The sequence below is a fragment of the Pinus tabuliformis genome, chromosome 2_1 (genome assembly GCF_031772625.1).
Source record: "Pinus tabuliformis cultivar Carrire ecotype Pingquan chromosome 2_1, CPIR1, whole genome shotgun sequence".
Lineage (NCBI taxonomy): Eukaryota > Viridiplantae > Streptophyta > Pinopsida > Pinales > Pinaceae > Pinus > Pinus tabuliformis.
The window spans coordinates 775,388,787-775,408,627 of NC_142299.1; positions in this window are offsets into that span (position 1 = coordinate 775,388,787).

A 19,841-nucleotide genomic window follows, 5' to 3' on the forward strand; every position below is an offset into this window, starting at 1 on the left:
TCTTTATTTCCACTTATCACCCTTACATCTAGATCTGCCCTGTGCACTCAGCTGTAGGGGTCTGCGCACATAGCTATGGACTCTTCCAGGCCTCTGCGCACACAGCTGCAGAGCCTCTATCTCCTACCCAAACCCTGACTCGGACTTACAGACACTTTCAGAATGCTTCTTCTCAGACACCCATTACATATCAAACCTCCAAATCATACCAAAACTTAGCTATTCTACCCATAGAGCCTCGCTCTATTTATACCTTTCCATGGACCGCGATCCATAGGCCCGAATCAACTTTCACTTCTTTACATAATTTTTTGGCAGACTACCCTTTTGACTTTGACTTATTACACATCGCGCTCCATTCATCTTGCGGAGTCTTTACCTTGCTCTTACCCAAAATTGCAGGCTTCTTGCCCCATACCCGTTGCGCGGGGCTTCCGCTACCCAACACAAGGCTTCATTGGTTGTGATCCCCCCTCCCCATGTCAGTTTGAGGGGAATTATATCTCATGTACTCAGATGTTATTGTATTCAATCCTGGCCTATGTTTTTTCTAGGCGCATTATGTATATGGGATCCATTGTATTATTTTATGGCCCGTTGATGCTAGTGTATCATGTATCATCTATCATGTACTTTGTAGCTCAGCCCCACATTTTTGGGCTCATCATTATTCTTTGTATGCAGTTATCTCGGTGGGTATGGTTATGCCTCCCCCGACTCATTTGAGATCATGTACTACCACATAAAAGGAGACTTCTATCAATTTAGTAGGTCTTGCCCCCTCCATTATTTGTCCGTCCTTGAATTTCTCTAGTTCTCTCTTTCTCTTTGACTCCCCTTTTGGTGTCTTGTGGAAGTGTAATCTGCAACGTATTTTGGTCATACAATTTTCTCCTAACACTCATATGCGTGGGGGCAATTTTTTATCACCAAAAAATGATCACCTAATCATTTGTCACTAGGTGGATCGAAATACACCATGTAGATTTAATTTTACCATCGTAAAATCACTTTCATTGTGGAAAATAATTTAGTAAACTACCTTTATTAAGTTATTTTCTGATTTAATAAAAAAACCCATGAGAATAATTAGATAAATCATTATTTATTTAATTTTCTCTATGAATAATTATTAAATCATTATTTAAATAATTATTCCTTGTCATATTTGACTAAATCCCTTAGGAATATTTAAATAAATCATTATTTATTTAAATTTCCTTTTTTTTTTATTAGAATAATTATTAAATCACTATTTAATAATTATTTTGATTTCACACATTTATTGTTTCCCGCATAATAATTAATAAATTATTTTATTTGCTAATTATTTCTAAATAAAGGTATTTAACCATTTTAAATATATTTTCCCTCTCCAATAAATATAATAAAGTATTCCAAGTAGTTAGATTTAAATTTGGTTAATAATATTTTATTATTCTCTATTTTCGAGATTAACTCCATACTTTGCTATATAAAGGAGAGTTTTTCATTCATTCTTCACCATGATCATTATCATCATCAGCATTATCGTCATCTTTTCTTGAGATCCCATTTTGAGTTCTTCACTTTTGTTTGGGTTTTTCACACATTGAGAGAGAGAATCAATTTTTGAAGCATCAAGGATATCAAAGGACCCATCCCACGAAGGGGGGATTATAGACCAATTTGTAGATCTCCTTCGCCATTTGTTATCAATAAAATATATATTCATTTAAAATTATTTTTCCAATTGGGTTATTATACTGGATAATTTATATTGTTGCTTTATGTTTTCGATTATATCTTTTTTTACTACAAGTTTTTTATTTATGTTTCAGATCTAAGACGACAGTAGCCATCAACTTGTTGTTAGGGTCACATGTCACGTAGTGACTTAAGTGAAGTATTTTTGGTACACTTTCCAAGAATTTTCACACTAACAAGTACCGAGTTGCATGTATGTTTTCCTCACTAGTTTCAACATGCATGGCACATGCACGTGGTTTCTTGGTTATGATATGTCATGGGCATGGAGAATTTCTTAGATTAATAGTGGATTTGTCTAGCCTTGTCATTTCTTGGATAGCCATGGTGTTGTGGGTTCATTTCTTTGTTCTTTTGGTTGGTTCTCATGTTTCATTTAGCTTGGGTTGAGTTACTGGTTCCTGGGCCCCTGGTTGGACAAACACTCTAGAAGCCTTATAACAGATTGGGCTGAGTTATTAGGCTTGGAGACTTGGTTGGAAAAATGCTCTAGAGCCTTGTAACAGCTTGGGTTGAGTTACTAGTCTTGGAGAATTGGTTGGAAAAATGCTCTGGAGCCCTGTATAAGTTGTGGGTTGAGTTACTACTCCTGGAGCCTTGGTTGGAAAAATTCTTTGGAGCCCGACAACAATCGTGAGTTGCATTACTAGTTCTGGAAGCCGAGTTGGAACAAACGATCTGGAGCCTATGAAGGCTTGGGTAAAGACCAATCTGGTGATGGTTTTATGATGTACAATCATGAGGTGGAATCGTTGTTTGATGGGTTGAGGTGGATGGCCTATGGAAGCCTTGGATGGTTTTGATTGATGTGTTTTATGAGATCCCACATTCATGCTTGGAATATGGCACGAAGTTGAATGGTTGAACAGACAATTGGCTTAGCCATTCTACGACTAGGTGGAACGTGGTAGTCCCATACCAAGTTGGCTTTTGCATCATTAATATGAGGCTATTTCTCCTTGTTATCTCATGAGTATTATACTGGTTTATATGTGGATTCTATGGCTATTGTATCCTTGGTATTTATTTTGTTATTATGAACATTATGAATATTTATTATGACAGTGGCTATATATGGCTCCCATCTTTTTTTACTTGTATATGAATGAGCAATGTATTTATGGCCTAATGGATGAAACTACAGCTAAAGTGATAAGGAAACAATGCCTCATAGTGAATCTCAGATAAGTATGAGACCCTTATGCTTAAATCTATTATTTAAACCTGTAGATTCCATTCATGGCAAGTGTTTGACAGAATGTCAGTCCTAGTTGGGGATGGTCAGTGCTAGTCCTAGTTTTAGTTTTTGGTGTATTAGTCTTGTCGTCATGTGTTTAATGGATTCTGGAAGTTACAGCAAGTTCTGTACAATGGCTAGAATTCTAGGCTTGAAAAATGCCTTAAATTCCCTGGACTTTGACACAGGTCTGCTCCAAATAGTCCCTAGATGCAAGCATGCAGGCTTGTGGGAGAATCCAAAGCTATATGGACACTGGAATGCCCATAGCATGGGAGTGTCCATAGGTTTAATAGCTTAAAAACTTAGTAGGACTTAGGGGCTAGTTAGAAGAAAGGTTGGGATGGTTCTTGGGAGTCTTATTGCTATTGTTGAAGGTTTGTATGGTGTTTTTCCATCTGTTCCACTTCCTTAATGTGACTTAGGAGGTTGAATCATATCATAGTAACTTCTCGTCACATGTTTACCCTGGTTGGTTGGTTACTTAGGTAGATGTGGGAGGAGGGTGTTACAAAGTGGTATCAGAGCATGGTTCACCCCTCAGACTGGATGGGTTGTGTGTTGGTCATGCATTCATGTCAGTTTCATGTGTTTCTTATGCTTGTAGTCCATGTGCTTGTTTCCTTTGCATGGTGTTGATCATGGTTGTAGTGATGTCATCATGTGAAGTTTGATGGTATTGTTGTGGGGTGTGTTGGTGTATGGTTGTATATGCATTTGTTATGCATGTCGGTGTTTATATGTTGTTATGCATACATTTTCATGGTGAAGGTTGTTGGGTATGAGTTCATTATATTCAATTAGGTCATCATGATGTTATTGGTATGTTATGATGTTGATGTGTTGGTTGAGATAGAGCAGGAGATGCAAATCATTAAAGTGAAGTTGCAACATTGGACCTCGAGGAAAGAGCATGTCATCATACATGTTTGTATCTTGGGCATGCAAGTATGTAGGTTAAGGTATGCTATACGCATTATGGTTATGTGTATGCCTTTAATTATATTGATGTTATGGTTATATACATGATAGATTCTATTTTATTAGTGTAGTCATATGCACATGTGTCGGATAGTCATGAATGATAGTAACATGTGGTTGTATGCATTGTTATTGTTGTTTTATGTTAGATAACTTCATTATTATGTTCTTTGTTGTTGATGAGTATTTTATAGGTTAACTTGTTGTTGTTATATGATAGTTAGCTTGATAATTATGTTATATGTTGATTGATGAGCATGATATATAACTTCTTATTATATGCTAGTAACTTGATGATTAGCGTTATTACATTAAGATATTGATGTTATATGTATCATACTAGTTTGGATTAGTCTATGAAAATGGTTAGGGTTATGACATTCAGGTATGAGTTAATATGTTGTGATATTATGTCATACTAATCTAGACTAACTGTGCAGATGTGATTATTATGTAGGGATGACAATTGTTTATGAGTTTATGATGTGAACATGCTAGTTAGTGAATATTATGGATATCATGATCTTATTTATGTTTGAGTTGATGCGTTGTGAATTTATATCATGCTAAACTAGATTGATTTTGCAGACAAGATAGAATCCCATGAGATACATCTAGGTATGAGCTTTCTTATGTCGTCTCCCTTGTTGTTGAATGTTTGACTAATCATATGATATGAGTATGTGTCTATAAGGTTACATCAAGATGATCTTGTTTTAAGATGGTTTTACTCACACATATGTTTTGAGATATTTGATATGTACTTGAGTGTAAGTAGGTGATAGTTGTAGAATTATGCCTAATGACTATAAGTTGACTATGGATTATGACATGATTGTTAGTCTTGGTAAAGTTTGATTTCAAATTGATAGACATGATTGTCTTGATATCTGGAACATGTTGATATGTGTAAATAGTTGTAGGAAACATGCTTGGTATTAGTGTGACAAGGTAACAATTGATGTGTTTATATAACTAACAGTTGGGTGATGTGATAGTACATAGTAATCCTCAATTGCAACAAGGTAAAAAGGTAAAATAAAGGAATTAGGAAAGAATTCCTTTGGCTATGTTTGGAAACCCTAATTCCAAACAAGTGAGTACTTTACATGCAGGAAGTATTCTTAACCATAACTTTTTTTGACATTATGGGGATATATGCTATATTCATGAATATGTATTTGACAGGTATATTAGCTAGTCTCTAGTTACAAGTGGATCTGTCAAGGGAATTGGCATCCCTTGAGAGATGACATCGATGTGTTCAGTTGCAAGGCAATGTGCTTGGCACAATAAGATAAGGTAACTGGTGTATTGTTATATTTATTTAAGCACTAACAGTTGTGTGTTTATCGTAGGGTGATGTAGGGAGTTGCATGGCAAGAGAGGTTGCCATGGAATCTTAAATAAGGCTCAGGTTGAGCTTCCCCTTGGAAGTGCTGGGAACCATGGGGAATGAGTCATGGCATTTGTTGCTAGTCTTGTGTTTCTAGTCTTTGTGATTTGTTGTGCTTAATTGTGGTTTTGTTTGCGTCTAGTGCATGATCATGCCACTTTGTTTGTGGTGTTGTATTGTTGTTGGTTTTCCATGCTTTTCTTCTTGCTTTCTTCTTAGTATTTCCTTTTATTGCTTTGAGATTCTTGGGAATTGGTTGGCGTAGGAGCAAATTTAATGGAGCTCAGGGAGAGCTGTGTGGTACTTTATAGGTAGGTAAGACCTCGATGAAGCTCGATGCATGTATAAGGGTAGTTGAAGGCAAGAGTATGATAGCCAGTTGGATTTGTTGGGTCCATTGGTGTAAATGAACGATGGTGGGATAATCATGAGAAATGTAACAGGAAAGGTGAAATAATTTGGTCTGAGGTGTCAGATGCCTTGGCTATGTTGGGAACAATTTCTCTTAATGTTGTGCATGTCATACATAGATAAAGGGAGTCCTCTTAACCTTGACCTTATGTTATCTAGTAATTATGTTATGATCATGATTATGCTAATGTTCATATATGTATACATGGATGCATGTATGTATGTATGTCGTGTCTAACAGGGTCGTCATGGATTGTGGTTGTTTAAGGCTAATGTTTATATGTATATATGTGTGTATGTATGTCGTTGTCTAGCAGGATCATGATTGTTTTATGCTAATGTTTATGTATATGTATCTATGTATCTATGTCACTATCTGACAGGGTTGTAAGGGATCATTTTTGTGGAGGAATGATTTCTTATGCAGGTGAATGCCATGACGAGGTTCTTGGTCTTATGGGAATCAAGTGAGAAGAGTAGTCATGACAAATATATGAGGTCAATATCATGTGGATATGAATTAATATTGTATGCTTGTATTATGCCTATGTTCATGTTATGATAGGTAACTTTGAAGGATACATCAACGGAATGAAAATAATGTGTTTTCTGACATGCTAGGATAAGCATGGATGGCAGAGAGACACTGAAAGAAAGATTGCCTGGTAGAGACAGTGTGGTTTTGGATGTGTGGTACTACTGTTGTGCATATCTTGTATATGTTTTACATGTTGCATCTGTGATGTTTTACGCATGAGGTGTCGTGTATATGTAGTGTGTGTACATGTTGTTTATACAATGTTATGTATAGGGTAGTACATATAGTGTTGTGGGAATATTGCATATGCAGTGTTGGGTATAGATGGTGCTATTTACATGTTGGATATGCAGTGTTGTGTACATATTATACTGCGTGCATGATCGATATGTGGTGTTGTGTGCATATGGTGTTGTGCGCATGTTGGATATGCAGTGTTGTGTACATATGGTGATATGTACATGTTGTATATGCAGTGCTATGTACATATGGTGTTGTGTGCATGTTGTACATATTGTGCTATGTACATATGGTGTTGTGTGCATGATTATAAAATTGGTGTTGTGGGCATGTGGTGCCATGTACATGTTTGCACATATGGTGTTGTGTGCAGGTGTGGTGCATACATGTCGTGCATATGGTGTTGTGTACATGCGGTTTCATGTGCATGTCATGCATGTGGTGTTGTGTATGTCTGGAATTGTGTACACGTTGTACAGGTGGTATGATGAACAGGTTGAGTTGTGTACATGTGGGGCAGGTGGTGTCATGTACATGTGATGTCATGTACAGATTATGCAGGTGGTGTTGTGCATAGGTGGTATTGTGTACAGGTTGTACATGTGGTACTGGTGTACATGTGGTATTATGTGCATGTCGTACATGTTTTGTTGTGTACATGAGGTACTATGTATGTGCATTGTGTAGTCATGTTATCGTGACATGTGTATTTTGTTATGTTGTACGCCATGTGTAGGTAAGTGTATTGTGTGGTGTTGTACATTAGGTATAGATGTATATACTATATTGCACATCGGGTGTAGGTGTATGTGTGGTATGTCGGGTGTAGGTGCATGTATTGCATGGTTTTGTATGTCGTGTGTGATTGTATGTGTGTGATGCACACTATGTGTATGTGCACATGGTTGAGGAGAAGGAACTGGATGTTTGTCAGGTGTGGCAACCAATTCATAGTGTGTATGGAATAAGGAAAAAAGTAGAATCTAAGGATTGATTAAAGGATAAGTATCAACATTTTATTTCAGTTTTATTATGCATGTGATTTATGATTATGGTCTATGATGATTACATGTGATTTATGATTCTGGTTTATTATGATTGCATGTGATTTATGATTTTGATCTATGATGGTTATGTTTTGAACTAACCTAATGTGATATGTTTATACATAATTATTTGGTCAAAGATTCTAGTTTGACTTGTGGTGACAGGAAGTAAAGAGGATTGCAAGTGTTCCTTATTGACAGGCCACTAATGAGGTATGATTTAAAGCTATTTCATTTTATTTTGAGTCTAATGGAAGTTATGTGCTTGGTACAGGAAGCACAGAAATGTCCAGTTGGGTGGTTGAAATCAACTGCAATAATTAGAAACAACAAAAGGAATTAGAACATGCAACAATATGTTGGTAAAGTACTTAAAGAGTAGGGCCATTATGGGACACTGGTACCCAATAATGTCCATTGATTTCCATGAGCATGCTATGACTATTATCATGGTTTTAGGGTAAGGATATGCCTTGGTTTTTGGACCTTCCGATGCGAGGAAACCTTGTTGAGGGATGGACTACCCGAGATGAGGGTGCCAGCGGAACTTGGAAGGTGAGTGACTGCATGGATGGGGGTTATCGGATTTCCCGAGGGACTATGTAGCAGAGAAGGGAAGGCTGAGGATGTATTTTTTTTTGTCATTAGCATTGCTATATGGAATTAGATGCACATTGGGAGTGTGCCCTGGAACAATGAGTTGATAACTATTCACTGAGAGGAAATGTGGTGCAGGATTGTAGTGCTCGACATTGGATGCAACTTTGACTTTGACAGTGGATTTTGGACTTCTTGGGAAGGAGGTGAATCTTGGTATTACTTTGAGGGTGGAGGTGTGAGCCTCTAGATTCCCTTGTTGCAGATGTAGGCATCATATCCTTTTATTTGCTAGTTGAGAAAATGTGCATATGTGTATATGTGTGTATTATTGTAAATAATGCATCGAGCTGGATTTATAAAGATCCATAGCTAGTATGATTATTTGTTGGGTGGAGCAAATGTGTATGTGTGGTTATTTTGTAAATACTATAATTATTTATGTTATAAAGCTCCAGTAAATGGTATGGTTGTCATGTTTTAGCAGATGGTCCTTGTAAATACTCCAACGAGCTATGTTATAAAGTTCCATGGGAAATATGTTTTGTTTTCAATAGTCTTGGTGGTCATAGGTGTAATTAACATCGAGGACGACGTTCCCCCAAGGGGTAAGGTTCTATAACATCCCTGGTTTAAAATCCATGTAAAATATATATAAGGCCATGGTCATGGGACACATATTCCACGTTGAATGGCGGGAAAAACATCCTAGTGGGTGTTCATTTCAGTTTATTATGGCTAAGAAAATTAGCAAAGACTATGGAAAAGGCATGGAAAAGGCGTTGGAAAGACATGAGGCATTAATTGGCATTTTATTTATGAAAATAAAGGAAATTAGGAGAAAAGGAACATAAAAGATCACAGGTTACATGTGAGGAGGAAATTGAAGGAAAATAATGGAAAATGAAGAAAATAGAGGCCTCATTAATAAAGAGGTTTCTGAGGATCAGTTGGCAAGATTTTGACAGGTTTTGGTGGAGATCTCTTCTATTCTCTCTCTCCCATACTCTTGGACACTTAGATTTTTCTTGGAACACTCTTGGAGAGTGTGGCATACTTGGATTTTTGGAGCAAGAATGCAAAGGAAGAGCAGGAAAGTGCAAGAGGATATCGGGATCAATAGCCACAATGGGTTTTGCTTGCAGGTATCGAGCTGCATGTATTTTTTCCTCACTAGTTTCGGCATGCATGGCACATGCATGTGGTTTCTTGGTTATGATCTGTCATGGGCATGCATAATTTCTTGGATTGATAATGGATTTGTCTATCCTTGTCATTTCCTGGATAACCATGGTGTTGTGGGTTCATTTCTTTGTTTTTCTGGTTTGTTCTCATGTTTTGTTTAGCTTGGGTTGAGTTATTAGTTCTTGGAGCCTTAGTTGGACAAACTCTTTGGAAGCCCTGTAATGTCTTGGGTTGAGTTATTAGTCCTGGAGCCTTGGTTGGACAAATGCTCTAGAGCCGTGATATAGCTTGGGTTGAGTTCCTAGTCCTGGAGCCTTGGTTGGACAAACTCTCTAGAGCCCTTAGTGGGTTGAGCTACTAGTCCTGGAGCCTTGGTTGGAGAAATGCTTTGGAGCCCTGTATAAGTTGTTGGTTGAGTTACTAGTCCTGGAACCTTGGTTGGACAAATTCTCTGAAGCTCGGTAGCAGCCGTGGATTGTGTTACTAGTCTTGGAAGCTGGGTTGGAACAAACAATATGGAGCCCTATAAGGCTTGGGTAGAGACCAATCTGGTGATGTTTTTGTGATGTCTGACCATGAGGTGGAATCATTGTTTGATGGGTTGAGGTGGATGGCCTCTGGAATCCCTTGATGGTTTTGATTGATGTGTTTTATGAGATCCCACATTCATGCTTAGAATATGGCATGGGGGTGAATGATTGAAGAGAGATTTGGCTCAGCCATTCTATGATTGAGTGGAACGTGGTAGCATCATACCGAGTTGGTTTTTGCATCATTAATATGATGTTATTTCTCCTTATTACCTCATGAGTATTATACTGGTTTATATGTGGATTCTATGGCTATTGTATCCTTGGTATTCCTATTTTTATTACGCTAGTTATGAAAATGGCTATGTATGGCTCCGTCTTTTTTTAACTTATATACGAATGAACAATGTATCTATGGCCTAATGGATGAAACTGTAGCTAAAGTGATAAAGAAACAATGCCTCATAGTAAATCTCAGAAAAGTATGAGACCCCTATGCTTAGATATATTATTTAAACTTGTAGATTTCATTCATGCCAAGTGTTTAACAAAATTTCAGTCCCAATTGGGGATGGTCAAGCTTAGTCCTAGAGTCAGGTTTTAGTCTATTAGTCTTTTCATCATGTGTTTAATGGATTCCAGAAGTTACAACAAATTTTGGGCAGTGGCCAGAATTCTAGGCTTGAAAAGTGCCTTGAATTCCCCAGACTCTGGCACAGGTTTGCTGGAAATAGTCGCATGCAGGCTTGTGGGAGTGTCCAAAACTCTCTGGATGTTAGCATGCCCATAGCATAGTAGTGTCCAAAGGTTTAATATTTTAAAAACTCAATAGGACTCAAGGGTTGGTTAGCAGAAAGGTTGGGATGGTTCTTAGGAGTCCTATTGTTGATGTTGAAGGTATGTATGGTGTGTTTCCATCGATTCCACTTGCTTAACATGACTTAGGAGGTTGAATCATATCATAGTAACTTCTCATCACATGTTTACCCCGGCTGGCCAGTTACTTGGGCAGATGTGGGAGGAGGGTGTTACACCCATAATGCAAGATAAAGAATGATGGGCTAGTTGAACTTAGCTTGATTAATTTTCCTTTGCAGGATAATCTTAAGGGATTTACTAATGGCTTCAACTTGTGAATTAGCCTGAGGATAATAAGGAGATGAATCCTCTTTTTGAAATCCCAGTTTCAAAGCCAACTTTGACATCATCTTATTATGAAAGTGACTGCCATGGTTAGTGACAATCTCTTTAGGGATATTGAAATGCGAGATGACTTGATTAAAAAGGAAAAGGGTTGTGTTCTCACCATCATTATCAAAAGTGGGAATAGCTTTGACCCACTTTGTAAAGTAGTCTACTGCTAGGATAATTTACTTGTGTCCCTTAGTCGAAGCTGATCTACAAGTTGTAAAATCAATTCCCCACTTAGTAAATGGACAGACAATGATGACCAGAAAAAGCAGAGTTGGATGAGCACGCATTTTTTGAGTATAGATTTGACAAGGATGGAATTTTTTGATCGCTTCAATACAATATTTGAAAATCAAAGGCCAAAAATACCCTACACGCAAGATCATCTGAGTTGTTGCAAGCCCAGACAAATGACCTCTGCAGGCCCCACTGTGGTAGTACTTTAAAACTAACTCAGTTTCTTCTAAGGTAAAATAATGTCTAAGGATTGAATCCACCCTGCGACGATATAAAGTATAACCAATGATCAGATAACTCTTAGCAAGGTGACGTAATTTTTAGTGTTCGTCCTTAAAAAAAGACTAAGGAAACTTCGAAGTTTGGAGATATACAATGATGTCTTCATACAAAGGATCTTGTGAGGGGTAAGAAAAATATGTACATCCAGAAATGATTCCTCATAAGTATCATCTCCTTCACAAGGAAATTCCAAAATTAATTCTATGAAAACCAAAGACTTATTTTGTTACTAAGATGAAATCTAGATCAAACTCTTGTAAAATAACAATCTATTTATTATATTTTCCCCCAATCGCTCTCCTACTGAGGAAAAATTGAAAAGGATTGACATCATCTACTACAAAGGTTTTTCTCAGCAAAATGTAATGACGGAGTCTCTGAATAACATGAACTGCTGCTAAATCTAATTTCTCCATTTGAGAATACCAAAGTTCGGGACCAACTAATCCATGACTTAGATAATAAATGACATGTTCTCTAAGGGAATCATATTCCTAAACCAGAACCATACCAATGGTTGAATCTGCCACTGCAAGGTACAAAAGGAAACCTCTGTTATAATCAGGTGGAATCAAAATACGAGAAGAGGTGAATGCCTTTTTGAAAGCATCGAATGAGCATTGAGCGAATTCATCCCAAACAAATGGGATTCCTTTCTTAAGTAAACTGATAAAACCTTTTGTGATCTCAGTGTAGTTTACGATAAACCTCCTTAAAAAATTGGCTTTTCCTTGGAGAATTTGAAGTTGCCAATTACTAGACAGGGGAGGAAACTGAAGTATTGCCTCAACCTTGAAAGGATCAACTCGAATCCCTTCATTAGAAATGATGAATCCCAACAACCGACCAGATGTAACAGTGAAAGCTCACTTATTAGGGTTCAACCAAATTTTATAATAACGACATCTCTCAAAAATAAGGTGAAGATATTTTGGATGTTCCATTCTCTTATGAGAGTGAGCAACTAAATCCTCCAAATAATCTTTGATTATATGTTTGATTGTTGGGTGTGTGTTATATTCTTTCCATGACTAGCTCCACGTGTAAGGGGTTCACAGGGAGGGTGATAGTCCTCCCTGTTCATTGTGTCAGGCGTAGTAGGGGGGTCACAAAGGGGTTGGCAGCCCCCCCTGTCGGGGGGTTTGAAGGGGGCAGTAGCCCTCTTCTATGGGGTTTGGGGCAACGCCTTGGGGAAATTTTTTTTGGACACTATATTAGGTGGGAGAACCTACCTATGGTTTTGTGCATGGTTTTTGAACATGTTTTTGGGCATGATGGTTTTCTATCCATGGTATTTTTGTAGATCCATTCAAGGGAACTATGGTTATGTTCTAATACAAGGTTAATGGATTAGGGTTTATGGATGCTTCATCATGTATATATATGTATTGTAACATGAATATAATGAAAAATAAATCTAGTAGTCCCAGTTTTGGGATCCAGGGGAAAATATATCTGTATATCTATTTCATTTTTTATGCTCTTGCCATTGTTTATTTTCTGTTTTTAGAATTCATATGCAGGTAATTTTTGTATAGGTTTAAAACCTACATTTGGTATCAGAGTTGTTTTGGCTTCAAGGGGATGCCTTTTTTACTGAGGGTTTTGCTCGAGGCTATGGTAGACCTTGTTCAGTGGGATATCTATGGGATCGATTCTTGTCGTGAAAGAATATGGCAAGCAATGGATAGATAGAGATTGAGAAATTTAATGGTTAGAGTTTTGAGTTGTGGAAACTCAAGATGGAGGATTTTTTGGTGGATAAAGATCATTGGATCACAGTATATTCGAGTACTAAACTAACGAAAATGTCTGATGAAGGCTTGAAGAAGTTGGATTGGAAGGAAAAGAGCACAATATTTTTGTGTATCTCAGATTCATTATTGTTGAATGTATCAGGGGAAGCTTCTGTGAAGGCTTTTTGGGACAAGTTAGAGACTTTGTACCAATCTAAGTCTCTGGTGAACAAATTGTTCCTACGGAAAAAAATTTATAACCTCAAGATGAAGGATGGAGACTCAGTGACAGAGCATCTGAATGCCTCTAATATTGTGGTAAGACATATGTTATCTGTTGATATTAAAATTTCAAATGAAGATAAGTGCATCATTTTGTTGTGTTCTCTACTAGATTCGTGGGATAGTCTGGTTGTTGCACTAGGTAGCAATGCAACTACCTTGTAGTTTCATAAAATAGTCTCATCCTTGCTATCAGAGGAGATGAGATGGAAAATTATGGAGGGATAGAATTATGATGCCTTGTATGTACAAGGACGGTCCTAGAACAAAAACAAAAAAAAAGTCGTCAAGTGGGAGATCTAAATCTAGAGGGAGATCTAAATCTCCAGGAAAACTTGTAAAGGTGTGATGGAAATACGAAAAGGAAGGGCACTTCAAAAAAGACTGTAGATCTAAAGCTCCTGAGAAAGGAAAGGGATTTGATGATGCTCTTTGTGTAGAGGTGAAAACCACCTCAGATGAAGGTGGGGATGTGTACTTGGCTTCTTCTTCAAGTACACATGTAGATCATGAGGCATGGTTGACTGACTTAGGTGCATCGTTTCACTTCACTCCTCACAGGGAGTGGTTCTATGAGTATGATAAATATGATGGTGGTGATTTTTTCTTAGGGGATTACAGAAAGGCTAGAATTGTTGGTCATGGAAAAGTCAAGTTGAAGTTTCAAGGTGGAAGGATTAGAACACTTTTGGGTGTTCTGCATATTCCTGCATTGGCCAGAAATCTGATTTCTATAAGCAAGCTGGATGATGCAGGTGTAAAAACAATGTTCGAGAAAGATACATGCAATATGGTTTGATGAGAAGTGTTATTGATGTGGGAAGTTCATATTGGAATAGCATACAAGCTTCAGGTTAGAATTGTTATTGATGGGTGCAATAGTTCTGTGGTTCCTGAAAGTGGAGCAAAAAATCTAATGGCCTATGGAGAAAAGACCATGCTATGGCATCAAAGCCTTGGACATATTGGAGAGAAGGGCCTTCAAATACTTCATGATAATGGTATGGTAGAAGGCATGTCTAATTTCTATCTAGATTTTGATTTCTATGAAATTTTGTATATGGGAAGCAGAATCTGGTAAGTTTCTCCTCTGGTGCTAAGAGGGCGAAACATATATTATAGCTTGTGCACAATGATGTGTTTGGACCTATGTTGGTTCCATCACTGGGTAAGTCTGTGTACTATGTATCATTTATAGATGACTTCTCAAGGGATACATGGATATATTTCCTCAGGAAGAAATCTAAAGTCTTCGACGGGTTTAAAGAATTTAAGGTTCTAGTGGAAAACCAAACAGAGAAGAATATAAAGGTGTTGAGGATAGATAATGGTGGAGAGTTTTGCAAGAAGGAATTTGAAGATTTCTGTAAGAAGTGTGGCATAGCACGACAAAATACTACTCCATACACACCTTAGAAAAATGGAGTTGCAGAAAAAATGAATAGGACACTGATGGAAAAGGTAAGAAGCATGCTCAGTGGTGTCGGGTTAGGACAGGAATTCTGGACAGAGGTGGTGGAGATTGCATGTTACATGGTCAACAGATCACCTTCATCAGCGTTGGAGGATAAGACCCCAAAAGAGGTATGGACTGGTAAGAAACCCTCTCTTTCACATCTGAGGGTATTTGGATGTGATGCATATGTACATGTTCCAAAGGATAAAAGAACCAAGTTGGATAGTAAATATGAAAGCTGCATCTTTATTGGGTATAAGGATGGTTTAAAAGGTTATAAGTTTTGGAACCCAGAAGCAAGGAAGGTTGTGGACAACCACGATGTAGTGTTTAGAGAGGTGAAAGATGTTATTAAACATGAACTCCTACTAAAGGAACCTGAGAAGATAGAGTTTGAGCTAAATGGCGAGGAATCAGACTCTATAGCAGAAGAGGAATTAGAAGATGAAGAGCCACAAACTCCAGCTGTGAGAAGATCAGTTTGAGAAAGAAGGCATCCAAAAAGGTATAGTCCAGTTGCTTTCTATTCAAATTTTTCTTTATCTATTACTAATGATGATCCTAGAACTATCAGGGAAGCAGTAGATTCAGAGGATGGAAAACTCTGGAAAGAGGTCGTGGTTGATGAAATGACATCTTTGCACAAAAATGAGGTTTGGGATCTAGTGGAGTTGTCGGCTGGAAGGAAACCCATTGGAAGAAAATGGGTGTTTAAGAAGAAGATGAATGCAGAAGGCAAGGTGGAGAAATACAAAGCTTGATTGGTAGCAAAAGGTTATTCCCAGGTGTCGGGAATTAATTTTGGTGATATTTTTTCTCCTTTTGCCAAGGTAACTTCTATTATATTACTTTTATCTATTGTTGTTGCTTTTGATTTTGAGGTAGAATAGATGGATGTGAAGACAACATTTCTTCATGGGGATATGGAAGAAGAGATCTACATGAAGCAACCTGAAGGCTTTTCGCTGAAGGGTAATAAAGAACTGGTATGCAAGTTAAAAACATCTTTGTATGGTTTAAAATAATCACCAAGGATGTGGTATCAAAAATTCGATACATATATACAGGGACTTCACTTCACCAGAAGCAAAGCAGATCACTCTATGTATTTTAAATTAATTGGTGATTGTGTTATTTATTTTGTCTTGTATGTGGATGATATGTTGTTGATTGGAAATAACAAAGAAATTATCTAGGAACTGAAGACGCAATTGTCCTCCAAATTTGACATGAAAGATCTTGGTGTTGCAAATTATATTTTGGGCATGGAAATTAAACAAGATTGAGAAAAGAGGAAGCTCTTGTTAAACCAAAGGAAGCATGTCAATACAATATTTCATAGGTTTAATATGCAAGATAGTAAACCGACGAAGGTTCATATTCATGTAGGTGTAAAGTTATCTGTTGAACAGTGTCCTAAGACACAAGAAGAGGAAGAGGACATGTCTCACTTTCCATATGCAAGTGCAGTCAGTAGCCTAATGTATGCAATGGTGTGTACTAGATTAGACATTACACATGTAGTTGGAGTATTAAGCAAGTTTATGTCAAAACCAGGCAGGGAAAATTTTAAGAACGCCCCCTAAATTTACATGTATAATAAATGGGCGAATCTCCATGGTATATAGGAAAAATGAAAGGCGATTTTATCAATAATATGATATGTATATATATAATTTTTTGGCGAATCTCTCACCAGGCATGGCAAATATTTTACTCAATTATAAAATCTTGTGTTTATTGAATACACAAATGAAATCATTGCATTTCTCTAAAATATCTTTTGAAATCAAAATTACCGAAATTACATATCGATAACCTAGTGGGTGTAGGATAAAATTCACCCGTGCCCATTCAAAGAAAGCATGAGAGAAAACCTAATACTATATATAAAACCAAGAAAAATTCAAATTCATCACTTCTAGGGACCTCGTAACCACCTGCCAATATACAAGTATGTTCTTGTTCGCAATTAGAAAAATTACCCAAATTACAATCTGTTTACTCCAGCATATGTTGGAAAGTTATAAAAGGCACTTCTAGGGACCTCGTAACCACCCTGCCAATACACAAGTATGTTCTTGTTTGCAATTAGAAAAATTACCCAAATTACAATTTGTTTACTCCAGCATATGTTGGAAAGTTATAGAAGGATGACTAGTGCAATCAATCCATTCCTTTTAGCCCTAGATTTGTTTCAGTTTAAAACAGAAGTATACAAATATACTTTTCCAATGTCTATGCTTTAACCATTCACCTTAAGATGTTTTTACAATATAATTTCCTAAGTCTATTTAATATCTTCATTATCATAAAAACCAACCTATATCCATCTTAACTCCACATCTACCACTCTTAGGGGGATGAAATCTATTTATCCTTCCGAGCACTTGGTAGAACCAGAATTAAGATGGATCTAAGATGATAGAATTTCCCCTTTAAATAGTCTATGCTCACATGAATTCCATGGTATTACCATGGGTCAATACCATGGGTTATCATAAACATAGAGCTTAAAAATTACTATTAGTAATTTATAAAAATTAATAAAATTAATAGTTGATTTTTATTTAATTTTTTATTTTAACCAAGCTAAAATGTTTAACATACATTAAATTACAACATCCATTTTTACTCTTGATCGGATCAAATATTTTTTCACTCTATGCTAGTTTGCATATCACGATATTTGATACCTCTCGGGGGTTAGTATATCCAGAGTAAAGATGGATCTATGCTGGTTTAATTCCCCCATTTAAATAGGCTACATTCCAAGTGAATACCATGTGCCATTTTGGTGAATACCATGGGTCAATACCATGTGCCATTTTTATTTTTATTAATACTAATATTAGGGTTAATAATGTTTTTTTGCATGGTATTAATAACAATCTAGTCCATGGTATTTGTCCCATAGTATTTTGCCCATAGGTTTCACCTAAATATAACGCATTTTTTGAGTGTTCGTAAATATAAGGTGACTTATGGAGTAAATATAAAATAATGTTTTATTTGTTTACCATACCTCTCGTTTATTTATATTTTTATTAATTTACCATACCTCTTTTACAAATATGGTATTTGGCCCATAGGATTCACTTAAATAAAACCTCTTTCTTGAGCCTTCATAAATAGAACGAGGGTTATGGACTAAATATAAAAAGAGGTTTTATTCATTTACCATGCGTCTAGTTTATTTATATTTTTATTTATTTACAATACCTATTGAGTAATTATAAAAAGACGTTTTATTTATTTACCATACCTCCACTTTTCTTATATTTTTATTTGTTTACACCTTTGCATGTATATAAGGTGACTTATGGAGTAAATATAAAAAATGTTTTATTTATTTACCATACCTCTCATTTATTTATATTTTTATTAATTTACCATACCTCTTTTATAAATATGGTATTTGGGCCTTTGGCCCATAGGATTCACTTAAATAAAACCTATTCTTGAAAATGGGCGAATGGATTCACTTAAATAAAACATATTCTTAAAAATGGGCGAATGGAAGGTTGTAACTCCTAATTTCAAGGGCTAAATTTACCTTTTCTACCCTCTCCCTTAAAATAAGGTGGGCTATTTGAGGTGTTTTGTAAAAATGTACTATGATACAAAATATTCGCCCACTAAAAATTTAAAACCCCTTAATTTCGCCAAAGGGCGAACATTCGCCCCTAAAATTTTCTATGAAACCAGGGAAGGAGCATTGAACAACAGTGAAATGAGTTTTCAGGTATTTGCGTGGAACTAGTGATTATGGTATGTGCTACCAAGGAAGACGAGGACTGGACAGAGTTTTGGACATCCATGGCTTTGTTGATGCAGATTGGGCTAGAGATATGGATCAGATAAGATCTACAAGTGGGTATGTTTTTAACCTATTTGGAGGTGTATCCAATTGGATGAGTAAGAGACAGTCTGTAGTGGCATTTTCAACTACAGAGGCATAATACATGACAACCACTCATGCAAGCAAGGAAGCAGTTTGGTTGTAAATATTGTGTTCAATTATGGGGTTAGTTCAACGAGCTATAAGGATAGATTGTGACAGCCAAAGTGCAATTTTCTTAGCAAAGAAACCTGCTTATCATTCAAAGACAAATCACATTAATGTTCAGTATCACTTTGTAAGGGATATGGTTGAGGAAAAAAAGGTGTTGTTGGTAAAGGTGGACACTTTGAAGAATACTGCAAATTCATTGACAAGGTTTGTGAGCACTGAGAAGTTCCCTTGGTGTAGAGAAACAATGGGTGTTGCAGGGTTGGACCAATGACTGTGCTCTCCTATGGACCCCTGTGGAAAGAAAACAATTAGTGGGAGAATGTTGGGTGTGTTATATTCTTTCCACGACTAGCCCCACTTGCGGGGGGGAGTGATAGTCCCCCTTTGTTCATTGTGTCAGGTTCAGCAGGGGGGTCACAAGGGGGATGACATCCCCCCTCTATGGGATCTGGGGCAATGCCCTGGGGAAAAAAAATTGGACCCTATATTAGTTGGGTGAACCTACCTATGGTTTTGTGCATGGTTTTCCACATGGTTTTGGGCATCATGGTTTTCTGTCCATGGTATTTTTGTAGATCCAATCAAGGGAACTACGGTTATGTTCTAATCTAGGGTTAATGGATTGGGGCTTATGGATGCTTTGGTATGTATAAATATGTATTGTAACATTGAAAGGAATATAATGAAAAATCAATCTAGTAGCCCTGGTTTTGGGATCCAGGGGAAAATCTCTGT